Source organism: Hyla sarda, chromosome 8, assembly GCF_029499605.1.
Source record: "Hyla sarda isolate aHylSar1 chromosome 8, aHylSar1.hap1, whole genome shotgun sequence".
Taxonomy (NCBI): domain Eukaryota; kingdom Metazoa; phylum Chordata; class Amphibia; order Anura; family Hylidae; genus Hyla; species Hyla sarda.
This window is the reverse complement of record NC_079196.1, coordinates 102,325,694-102,339,129: the sequence shown is the minus strand read 5'-3', so window position 1 is coordinate 102,339,129 and position 13,436 is coordinate 102,325,694. Positions and strand designations below refer to the sequence as shown.

The 13,436-nt window shown below is 41.3% G+C and overlaps 1 protein-coding gene across 5 annotated transcripts in view; it reads left to right on the top strand.

The window, feature by feature from the left end:
- Nucleotides 1-13,436, top strand: part of RAPH1 (Ras association (RalGDS/AF-6) and pleckstrin homology domains 1) — a 201,008-nt gene that overhangs the window by 93,505 nt on the left and 94,067 nt on the right. The window lies entirely within an intron of this gene.

Sequence of the window (13,436 nt, the reverse complement as noted above, 5' to 3'; positions counted from 1 at the left end):
GCAGGATCCGCCAGATTAAAAACCTCCTGCACTATATCATGTTCGGACCATGCCGACGGTATGTGTCTAGCATAGAGGAGTTTCTGCTACTGAAGTATGGGCTAAGATCCAGTTTATGTGGGTATAGGAATGTTGCGAGGGGAGAAGTATGTATAGCCTCTAAGCTGGCCATTATGTGCCCTCCAGACATCAGCTACATTACAATCATCAAACAACTTAAGTACCTGTCGTTGTTGGGTCCCTGATCTGCGAAGATGATCTGCGAAGAGGGGCAGATGTAGTATGATCTAGAGAGCTATGGACTATAAAGTTAAAATCTCCAGCACAAATCAGCCAATCGTAGTGCAGGGAGACAAGCAACGTACACATCCATCTGAAAAAAGCAATAGGAGCATCAGTAGGTGCATAAGAATTAATCAAACATAACTTTTTATCGAAACAAAGAGGGGGGTATCCAGCTCTCAGGAAAAAAGCAGTGAAAAAGTTCAACGTTTATTCGTTCACTTAAAAAATAGCGTTAAAGAAAAAAACACCCAGTGAAGATAAAACCCCTATGCCGTATTGTTCCTACTGAGGAGATGGCTCGGCATCATCTTGGCTTCCAAAAGATATCTGAGTGCCCGGGACTAATCTACCATGAGCGGTGAGCTGGTTACATTTTCTTTTTGACTTTATATAACTTTTTATCCCCCATCAATCCCAATAAGTCCCCATATCTACTATCTGGGTCAATCAAAGTGCTTTCAGCATTAAATAAAAAGGAGTCATGCAATAGAATAAGTACCCCCCCACTCTTAGTAGCATAGGTAGACATGTAGTAGCGTTTATAGGATTTATGAAAAAACTTAGGAAATTAAGAAGTAAAATGCAATTCCTGAATACAAATAACGTCAGGACGCAACATAGCGTAGTCCCAGAAGGTCTTCACTCTTTTATGCAGGGAACTAAAACCCCGTACATTATGCAATATCAATTTACACATAATACTGTATGGAAACGCTGAGGTAGCTGTAAACAAGGGGGAAGGCCTTCACAGAGTCCATAGTAAGTGGCACCACGCCATTCCAGCAATGTGAGTATGACATCATAATCACAGAAAAAAATGTGTACCTGATAAAAACAAAAAAACAACAAAACCAACAGCAAACATGACAAGACAGACGAACATATAGACAAACATAAGTGTCCAGTTGAGGAAAGACGGGTCCAGGAACTCCACAGCCCATCCTACTTCCTTGCCCCAAATCCGGGGTACGAGGCTCACACTATTCCGGTCCATGTATAGCCACTGCCGGAATTAGGTAAGAGACATCCATCCGGAGCAGTAATAGTCCCCAGTGTCACAGGAGAACATCCATGAAAATCAAACGTAGTAGCAGAAAGTACACTGCTTAAAAAAAAATAAAGGGAACACTAAGATAACACATCCTAGATCTGAATGAATGAACTAATTGTATGAAATACTTTCGTCTTTACATAGTTGAATGTGCTGACAACAAAACCACACAAAAATTATCAATGGAAATCAAATTTATCAACCCATGGAGGTCTGGATACGGAGTCACACTCACAATCAAAGTGGAAAACCACACTACAGGCTGATCCAACTTTGATGTAATGTCCTTAAAAAGAAAAAAAAATCAGAATGAGTGTGGTCTCCACGTGCCCGTATGACCTCCCTACAATGCCTCGGCATGCTTCTGTTGAGGTGGCGGATGGTCTCCTGAGGAATGTCCTCCCAGACCTGGACTAAAGCATCCACCAACTCCTGGACAGTCTGTAGTGTAACATGGTGTTGGTGGATGTAGCGAGACATGATGTCCCAGATGTGCTCAATCGGATTCTGGCTAGGGAACGGGCGGGCCAGTCCATAGCATCAACGCCTTCCTCTTGCAGGAACTGCTGACACACTCCAGCCACATGAGGTCTAGCATTGTCTTGCATTAGGAGGAACCCAGGGCCAACCGCACCAGCATATGGTCTCACAAGGGGTCTTAGGATTTCATCTCGATACCTAGTGGCAGGCAGGCTACCTCTGACAAGCACATGGAGCACTGTGTGGCCCCCCCAAAGAAATGCCACCCCACACCATTACTAACCCATCACCAAACCGGTCATGCTGGAGGATGTTGCAGGCAGCAGAACGTTCTCCACGCTGTCTCCAGACTCTGTCACGTCTGTCACATGTGCTCAGTGTGAACCTGCTTTCATCTGGGAAGAGCACAAGGTGCCAGTGGCGAATTTGCCAATCTTGGTATTCTCTGACAAATGCCAAACATCCTGCACGGTGTTGGGCTGTATGCCTGTGGATGTCGGGCCCTCATACCTTCCTCATAGATATGCTGTTTCTAACCATTTGAGTGGACACATGCACATTTGTGGCCTGCTGGAGGTCATTTTGCAGGGCTCGGGCAGTGCTCCTCCTTGCACAAGCACATGGAGCACTGTGTGGCCCCCCCAAAGAAATGCCACCCCACACCATTACTAACCCATCACCAAACCGGTCATGCTGGAGGATGTTGCAGGCAGCAGAACGTTCTCCACGCTGTCTCCAGACTCTTTCACGTCTGTCACATGTGCTCAGTGTGAACCTGCTTTCATCTGGGAAGAGCACAAGGTGCCAGTGGCGAATTTGCCAATCTTGGTATTCTCTGACAAATGCCAAACATCCTGCACTGTGTTGGGCTGTATGCCTGTGGATGTCGGGCCCTCATACCTTCCTCATAGATATGCTGTTTCTAACCATTTGAGTGGACACATGCACATTTGTGGCCTGCTGGAGGTCATTTTGCAGGGCTCGGGCAGTGCTCCTCCTTGCACAAAGGCAGAGGTAACAGTCCTGCTGCGTTGTTGCCCTCCTACGGCCTCCATGCTCTGAACACTACGCTGACAGACACAGCAAACCTTGCCACAGCTCGCATTGAAGTGCCATCCTGGATGAGCTGCACTACCTGAGCCACATGTGTGGGGTGTACACTTCGTCTAATGCTACCACTAGAGTGAAAGCACCGCCAGCATTCAAAAGTGACCAAAACATCAGCCAGGAAGCATAGGAACTGAGAAGTGGTCTGTGGTCACCACCTGCAGAACCACTCCTTTATTGGGGGTGTCTTGATAATTGCCTATAATTTCCACCTGTTGTCTGTTCCATTTGCACAACAGCATGTTAAATTGATTGTCAATCAGTGTTGCTTCCTGAGTGGACAGTGTGATTTCACATTGACTTGGAGTTACAATGTGTTGTTTAAGTGTTCCCTTTTTTTGAGCAGTGTATAAAGCTAGTAACAGACCCAAGGTTGTGGTGTTCAACAGTCCGCACAGGCAGATGCAGATGTCGGTCTAAATTTAGTGTTTCTACGTACGGGACCCGCTGGAGCCCACATTCGTATAACCCGCGGAGGTCTCTGCAGTTGCGGGGGGAAACATATAGGATTTATTGTAGTCATGTCACATGTTTTCTATAAATATAGTTATAGTCCATGAGACAGATGTGTATAGATTTACAGCGCATATTGCGAAAAGTGATTCTAAACCTATTTTTTTTAAATAGCAATGCTTTTCTCACGCATCAGTTCCATGAGCTACACGAGGGACTTTTCCCACAAGAATGGAAACAGGAAGCATTTTAACTGGATGACCTCTTCAAATACAAGAAGATTAAAATCACTTCTTTTCATAAGCTGAGATTCTGACAATTTATCCACTTCTGAATGTAAAGTTCTAAACACTGTAGAGAAATGACACACACTCCATTACAGTATGCTCTGCCATGTAGTGGATTCCTCACTGAAATACCATGGATGTCGCCCACTGCATTAAAATGGATAAAATCTACCACAATCTGCATGTAATTCATGTAGTAATGTATGCTCATAAGCAAGCCCAAAAGAATGATCCAAAGGGGATTACAGTGGCCTTTCTGTATTTGTTTATATTCTTGTAGCCTTGCTACATTCCATCCATGCCGGTAATTGTAGAATTTATTTTCCTTTCTGTTAAGTGATCTAATCACTGGTGTTACATTATGGTGGTTCTTATGGGATTGGAAAAAAAAATGCTTAAAGGAGCACTTTTCACCATGAATTTCTTCCTGTGGCCTGTTAGCCACCTAGACAATGTACATTTTAGTGTAGTTAGCATGATTCCTGTGCCTTAGCTAGTTATCTGCTGTGTTCCAGTCCTGCCCTGAACCATGTGACTGGTGCGTAGATTTGCTGAAACCTTTGTGTGTAGCGTCAGTTATTTGTTTTTTCTCCTTCCAATGAGAATCACATCAATGCTCTTAAAGAGTACCTGTCATCTAAACTTTCCCTGATCCCCCTCCCCATCTGCCCCTTACTCTATGCCTATCCCTGTGTTTATTGAGGTTTAAAACACTGTGGAAATATCTTTTTTTATTCCTCTTCATTAGCTCAGGAGCACTGTCTTTCTGAGGGGTGAAAGGAGGCGGGTCCTGGCAGGCATGATGTCACATGAAGCCTGGCCGGGACTCTGCTTCTGCCAGTCTTCCTGTATGATGCTCTCCCTCTGCAGCAGTGTTTCCCAACCAGGGTACCTCCAGCTGTTGCAAAACTACAACTCCCAGCATGCCCAGACAGCCAACAGCTGTCCGGGCATGCTGTGAGTTGTAGTTTTGCAACAGCTGGAGGCACCCTGGTTGGGAAACACTGCTCTGCAGTGTGCATACAGACTAAGTACAGGGGAGGTACAGCAGCCTCTATCTCAGGCTGGGAGTGAGTCCTGAGCTGATAGTACTGAACTTCCTGTGGAAGGACCAGTGCCCTTTTTAGCATTAGTCCTAAAAGCTGTACACTTACTATGAAAAGCATAGGAAGCTACCTGCAGACCAGGCATAGAAGAGAGACCTCTAGTGGCCAAAAGTATAAAATGAAAAAACTGGTATAAATATTAATATTTTTTAATGAAGATATATTCCAATATGTCTTCATTAATTATTATGAACAACATATTAAAAGCTTTTGTTGATGACAGGTACTCTTTAAGTTTGTGTGAGTCTGAGCGCCCGTCACATGATCCAGGGCAAGACCGGAACAGAACCAATGACCAGTTAATAAAGGCATGCATGATGATATTACACACGTGTTCTAGAGTTTCTCATGGCGGCAGTATGGTAGAGATGGGGGTCAGAGATTTTTTTTGACCTTCCTATTATTCGCCAATTAGAAACAGTTCCACTTTTCCCTCCTCTTAAAGTGCCTGCAAAATGGCAACCAAGGACTCTACATAGCTGCAGGGGGAGCAGTGGTAACATTTCAGGCTAGTGTCTTTTTGGTAACTGAGCCTTTACATCAATTTTCATTGTAAAGCAATACTTAAAATTTTTTGTTTTATGGTAAGTGACATATCATGGATAATTTTCTTCAGTTTATATTAATACATCCAAGGCTTTGCTATTCTATTTACACAATATATTCTTTAATTCTGGCTTGTGTGTCACTGCTGGCCATGAAATGTATTATCTTATAAATGTCCACTATCTGCAAAATGGCATTCCAGCCAAGTAATCAATATGACACTGAAATGTGAGTAATGGCTTGTAAATGGCAAACGTTTAGGAATAATCCAGTTTCCTTAATGGCCTTTCCCTATCCCCTGACACTTTCTCTTATAGGGATGTTTTCAGCAGGAGGTGGCCTTCCATTTAACCTGTTGGGGCCTACAGGGACCCTCAGTAAGTTATGTTGTAATGCGTGATGTGAATTCTTTGTAGTAAGTGGACAGGATTTATAGCCTTTGTTGTAGGCAAACAGACCTTTTTAGTGTTTTTACTATCATGCATACCAAAAGTTAAAGACTACATCAGGTTTCTAAGTAAAAAAAAAATAAAAAATTTGATGCTTCAGTGAATTTCTTTTTGATCAGTTCTTCCTAAAAATCTGCAACAGCCAAAACACATTGCAGACAGTTTTCAGCAGTGCAGCACCGCAGCATGTAAAAAAAAAAAAAAAAAAAAAAGCACAATAATGTAATTCCACCGCTTTTTCTTAAAGAACAACTGCAGCATTATTACATTTATCCCCTATCCACAGTGATTCAGCGATCTCCTGAACGGGGCCCCCGCATTAGCGCTCAGTGAGAACACTAATGCGCGTACAGTCCACCTAGTCAACGGCTAAGCCCCCTTGCCATTCAGTTCCATAGGAGAGGCGGGGAGGCACAAACGCTGCCTCCCGCCTCTTCCATAAAACTACATGGAGGAAGCATGTCTGCCACAGCGTCAAGCTGCAGCCAGCACGTCTCCTGCACGGGAGAGCCGCAGCAGAGCCGTGGCCCCGTGCAGGAGATTGCGGGAGTCCCAGCATTCGGAACCCCCGCAATCAAACACTTATCCTGCGGATAGGGAATAAGTTGTTTTCGGCCACACATGGCATTTAAGACTCTTGACAACATTACATTCATTTGAGCTGGGGTTACTGCCCAGGAGACATAACTGATACAGACTTTTACACTTAACTCTGTTCCCTGATGGTCTGATTGTCCAATTGAGATATAATTTTTTTTACCCAGCACATTATAATCATTGATGAGTTGAAGTCCGTATTTATGGTTATGAATATTTTAGGAACTGTGTGTGCTCTACTTGGTGTATGTATGGTCTGAGGGAGCAATGCACAAGATAGATATTCAAATAGAGAAGCCCCCCCCCCCATCCCCTGAACTAAATCCTTGGGTTCTTCACTAGGCACAACAGTGTTTTAGATTTACCCAAGGGAACATTTTTTTTTCTTCTTCTCTGACTGTAGGCTTCCTCATGAGATGTTAGAAAAGCCAGATGAATAGGGGTCTGGCTGATGGGACCATTATAAATCTCAAGAACGAGCCTCTAATGTGGTGGGTGGAAGTTTGTATTTTGGAAAACGATGCCATTTGTTGGTGGATTCAGTGTTATAGGTTGTTTGTCTATTGTCTGTGTATTGCAATGTGTCTTTGTGAAAATAATATGCTATATAGACATTATACTGCTATCTGGAGTTTTATGAATAAGCCGTTTAGAAGAGCATTTAGTGGATCATTACATGTAACCTTTAACATTTTGGACACTCCTTGGCAAGAGTGCTTTCCTATATGTTTAATATGTCTTTGGTATTAGAAATTCCAGTTAATACAGTTCTTCCCTTTCCCTTGGTATCAGAACCATAATGTTCCGATTGTTTGAGACTATCATTTAGTCATGTGGGAGGTCACACTGTTTCTAAATAAGTGTCTAGCAAAGGTATCTAAACAGCAATATTTTTCTTTTTCTGTAACTAAACCTCAGGGTAAGTCTAATAAAGATGAAAGAATTTGGATTAGTTTATAGTTTTTTAATTTTGCACCATGTGATATATTATGATGACAGAAAGACATTGCTTGTCAGAAATGCTTAGCAGAGCTCATGCTTTGACATTTACTATAGGAAATGTCCTTACAAGGGGAATAGCCAGTAATATGGAAAATGTATAAAGCTGATGGATGTGATTCTGTGAAATGTCAAGCAGCTCTGACACAACTGCACATTGTTGTTGGGTATAGGGAGGATTACAGAGGAAAGGTTCCTGCTCTTTTTCACGGGGATTATTTGGTAATAGAGGAAACAGCTGTTTTTTGTTGCATTAAAAATGTACTATCTATTACCAGAATGAACTTTTGATGAGAAACGGCCACCATACAAATGCTATTAAATCTACTACCATCATGTTATAGAGCTGGATGAGCTGAGCCAATAGAGTTGTAAAATCCCGCCTCTTTCTATGCTTAGGAGTCCAGAGGGTGGTACTTTTTAATGATTTTCAGCCTTCCCTGTATGAGCATGCTAGCTATCAACCTCTAAGTGACACTTCACACTGGACTCTCTAAACAGGGATTTCAGTCACTAAGCTACATGTTATACTGAATGTTTTCCAATAAAAATCTACCCCAATCTGCCCAGCTCGTCCTCCTCAATAATGTGGTGCTAGCAGATTGGCCTACATGTTTGGTGTGACAGGTTCCCTTTATATTGGGCTTACATACCTGGAACAATAACAAAAATGAGGCTGCAATTTAGTAATGGTAGATACTAATAATACCCAAACGGACAACTAAGACCTGGAAGTGAAAAATTATTATTATGACTAAGCAGTATGTAAGTGACCAAGCACTATCGATTAATCCAGGTACTGGTGTTGGCTATAGGTATGTGAACTCCAAACAGAATTAGCAAATAACGGAGAAAAACGGAGTCACTTATAAAACATATATCATTTTATTAATTCCGTAGAATGTAAGTACATAAAAATTGTATATATATTAGTTAAAAATATTATTTTTCAAGGAGGAATAAGGCTAAAAGGTGGTGTCACCGGCTCTGCAATGAAGGCTGGGTTTAGTGTATATATTACTGGATCCACCACAATGAGATAGAAAAGATACAATAATCTTGCACACAAATTTGCAAAAACAGGATGTTTAGCAGCATGTAGAAAACATGTATATAAATCTCACAGTGAGAGCAAAAAATATATATGGCATGCAAAATAAAGTGCAGTGTGCATGTAAACAAACATAACCTTCTCCCAGACGAAGGTTGTGTACCGAAACGTACGTTGGAGTGGTGCTGTCCCGGTCTCTGCTGATTGCTGTTGTACTCTGGTATATCGCCATACTGTTTTGTATCCCTGCAATGTTATGTTTGTTTACATGCACACTGCACTTTATTTTGCATGCCATATATATTTTTTGCTCTCACTGTGAGATTTATATACATGTTTTCTACATGCTGCTAAACATCCTGTTTTTGCAAATTTGTGTGCAAGATTATTGTATTTTTTCTATCTCATTGTGGTGGATCCAGTAATATATACACTAAACCCAGCCTTCATTGCAGAGCCGGTGACACCACCTTTTAGCCTTATTCCTCCTTGAAAAATAATATTTTTAACTAATATATATACAATTTTTATGTACTTACATTCTACGGAATTAATAAAATGATATATGTTTTATAAGTGACTCCGTTTTTCTCTTTCTTGTTATTTGCTAATGGTAGATACTAAATACAGTAAAACTCTCCAGAACGCCACTCCCTTCTCCAGACAAGATTTTCTGTGACCAGTTTGTAGTTCCATTATAAATGAATACCTGCCATTTTCTTTAAAAAGACCCCCATCCTCCTAGAATTTTGGGTGGTTGTCTCAGAGGTTTCACTGTAATAATCCAGTTTGACCATGAGCCTGACATTCTTAGGACATACTGTAAAACATAGGAAGCCACCCAGCTATTGAGATTTAAAGGGGTACTCCACTGGAAAACATTTTTTTTTTTTTTTAAATCAACTGGTGCCAGAAAGTTACAGATTTGTAAATTACTTCTATAAAAAAAATCTTAATCCTTCTAGTACTTATCAGCTGCTGTATGATCCACAACAAGATGTTATTTTTATTTTTTTTATTTCCTTTCTGCCTGACCACAGTGCTCTCTGCTGACACCTATCTCCGTGTCAGGAACTGTCCAGAGCAGGATAGCTTTGCTATGGGGATTTGCTCCTACTCTGGACAGTTCCTGACATGGACAGAGGTGGCAACAGAGAGCACTGTGATCAGACATATAGGAAATTCAAAAAGAAAAGTACTTCCTGTGGAGCATATACCAGCTGATAAGTACTGGAAGGATTAAGATTTTTAAATAGAAGTAATTTACAAATCTGTTTAACTTTCTGGCACCAGTTTATAAAAAAAAATTATAAAAATCCAGTGGTGTACCCCTTTAAAGGAGTTGTCTTAGCATAGACACTTGTGGCTTTAAGGGACACCTTTTGTCACCCACGGCTTCTCCCCACCCCACCAGCCCTAATTGATAACTCAATCCCTATTTGTATATAGAGAGATTTATCAACATATTTCCTTAGGCTAATACCTCAATTCCTGATTGGCTGGAATCTTTCTATTGGAAAATACTTGGTAGTAGATGTAAAATACATTTCAATGTAACATGTTATGTTTATATGTACGTATAACTCATTATATGGCATCCAAATTAATGTTGTATAATTGTTATATGAATATTTAATAACCCAATAAAAATCATATTAAAAGGAAAATACTTAGTAGTTCCTTTTTAGCTCTACTCCGCTTTTGCCTTACATATCCACTCACAATAATGGCTAACCTTGCAGCAGCTGAAGAAATCTGGGCCGAAGGACAGGACATACTACAAAAGTTCACTGCTACTGTATCACTGGTAATGCTACCAAAACAGCAAGATGTCACAGGGTCATACCCCTGCCAATCAGACATTGATAATGCAGATGAATGCTTTAACATATTGTCATGTAAATCAATATACTGATAGATATTGATATCCTTTACCTACATTGCTGTAATGTGTATTGTCTGTTCTGTGTGTTAATAAAGAATGTATACTTGGTCTAGGAAGTGACTGTATCATACTTTGCTTTATCAGCATTCTGCTGATGTTAAAAATACAGAATCAATGGAGCACTTTGCCTTCCTTTGCAGTCGTCAGACTTGCTGGCACAGCAGGAGGAAAGTTTTTCAGGGGCTCTATGATTCTGTTTGTTCTCTTGTTCCTCTTTCAGTCTTTTGGGATAAAAGCCTGCATCTTTCGTTAGTTGTGTGCATTATTTTAATGTGGGACACAGAGCATTTATCAGTGTTGCCATTCTTCTCAGGTTTTTACATTGGCACTGTATGATTGTCTTCTAAATAGATGATTGTAAACTAAGGCCTATCTGTCACTTCAGTTGACTTTTTTTTGTATAATCTGCCCTGTATGTGTAGATGAGGAGCAATACTCTTTTTTTTGTTCATTAAAAAAAACTTGCATATGACATTTTTGAGAATATTTCTGCTTTGCAGGCTTCATCTATAATTTACAGTTTTCCACAGCCGGTGGGTGGAGCCTAACATTTATTGAGTCTCCCATACACTGCACACATACACAGAGGAGGAGATCCTGCATCTCTGTCTCTATACACTGTACACACACAGAGGAGGATATTCTACATTTCTATGTCTGCGTGCAACCTAAACTTTAGCAGCCACAGCTTGAAAGGCATGATAAATTCCTGGGGTGAGGTCTCTTACAGAGTTGTCTACTGTCTGTCCATCCCCAGCGGTTCCCAGGCATTCCTCCTCCCCTTCCATAGACTTGTATTTCTTGTAATTTGATCCCCGAGTGGACTGGAGGACACATGTGAGCGGGGTTCTCATTGAAAGACGGTCTAGCAGTGTCTATCCGTCACATAGGTCACAACTGTACTGATGTGCATCTTTGTCAATTCTTGGCTAGTCTAGTTATGTTACAAAATAATAAATATGAAACAACCTAAACCTAGTGCTATACAGCAGTTAAAGCCAATAAAACTTCCTTCAGTTTGTGCTGTGGTTACTTTTGTTTTTTATTCTTTTATTTTTTATGTTTGTATAATTTACTGAGAGATGTCTAGGTCATAAACCTCATAGATAACAGACTTTAAGAGGCCTGCAGCGGAAACCATAATAACAGGAAATGGTGATGGTGTGGTGGAGAATCTTAACCGTTCACTGTATGCACTGTGTGAGTATGCTAATGTTGTATACTTTGGCGTGCTCTGTTTTATTTCTTTTGGGCTCCATTCTCTTTTTGTTTTTAAGCCAAATGGTCCATGTGTTTTTTTTTTTTTTTTTTATTTAATTAAATTTAATTTAATTGAAAAAGTAGTGTCCTAAGGATACTCTGTCAAACTTTTTTCCAAAGAATACCTAACACAAATGTGGTCTAAGCATAGCCTTATAGATTCCTTACACTTCTTACCACTGAGAAGCCATCAGCATGTTTTTGCTTTGTTGAGGGATATCATAAACAGAAAAGTCATCTCATTTTTGCAGTCTCATTGTTTTGTTATCCTTGAGATGAGCAGAACCAGATGTGCCTGGCAGCCACTTATCTCGTTCCACGTTATTGATGCGATATTCATGTTCATCAGAGAAAGCTGGAGCTCTTTATTTGGCAGGCAGTTATCATGATAGAGCCATAGGGTTATCAGTCTAATCCCTCTTTTAACATGCATAGGCATAAAACATGCATGTTATGTCAGAGGAGGAGTCGGAAATGATAGTGCTTATCATCACTAAAAAACAAAAGGATGAAATCCATCCTGTTGGGTTCTGGTGAATTCTGGTGGCAGCCATCAACTGAGGTTTCACCAGGTCCTACTCACATAAAACTGAAACTAAGAAATGATTCAGTCTTCCTAATATCTATAGCCAGCTTTACTTTAGGAGGCCTGCTCAGGGTTGGACTTGCCCTACAGAGGATCCTCCAGTGACACAATTGGCCCCAAAGGACCAGCAGAAGGCAACTCCCCCTAAGCGGGTTTGTTCATATGTATAGGATCTGCTGCATATTTTTTGCTGCATATTGTGTGCAGCTGATTTTGCAACCAATTGAAGTTAATGGATAGTAAAATCAGCTGCACAAAATATGCAGCAGATCCTATAAGTGTGAATGCACCCTAAAGCTAAGTTTTAAACCAATAACTTCTAGTTATTCCTGGTCCTTCAATCGATAGCACGTCCTATGTGTGCAATTTCTACTACAAAGATGCAATTAAAGGGGTACTCCGCTGCTATGACTTTATCAATACATTTGCCCATTGTGTAAAGTTGTTTAACTCTCTAATATGCTTGCTGTGTCAATAATGCATATTATATCCGTTATACTTACTGTTCCTATGTGCAGGAAGTAGTGTAGTTTTTTGGTGCTTTGTGACTGCTGACAACGTTTGCGGCCATGTTGTTGTCAGCCCGCCTTGCAGTGTCGGCGTTGACGTCCGCATTTCCCTCCTCCCGTGTCCGTAGTCAAGCCGGCCCACTTCTTGAATATTCATTCTTTGAAATTGCGTGGGAATGACGTTTTTCACTTTCTTTGCCGCCCCTTGTGTGAGCGTCCTAGGCTGGTCCAATCGTCCTTTGCGCCAGACGCATGCGTGATGTATATTTTGAGAGTCGTCTTCGGCACGTAGTGCGCATGTCTGGTCATTTTGTGAATCGTGTTCTCAGCGTAGTGCTAACGTCGGCTAAGTCAGTAGCGTAGCCCTGCGCATGCACAGTAGTCCTTACAGATAAGGGCTTACCTTAGTAGCATAGCCCTGAGCTGTAACGACAACTGCGCATGCGCAGGGCTACACTAGGAACGTAAGCCCTGAACTGGAAGGAGAACTGCGCATGGCTACGCTACTAACGTATGCTACGTTAGCACTACGCTGGCAGCATAGGGATGCGCAGGCGCACATTTCTCTACCGAACGATGGAACATAATGAGTGTGGAAAGAAGAAACAAGGGGCAGAAGCTAGGACGCCTATGGGCGTAAAAAAAAAAAGGGGGCATGCACATAGGCGTGAACAAATAAATGGATGGGCGAAATAACAAGGAAAAATAGGTGGCACCTAAGTGCA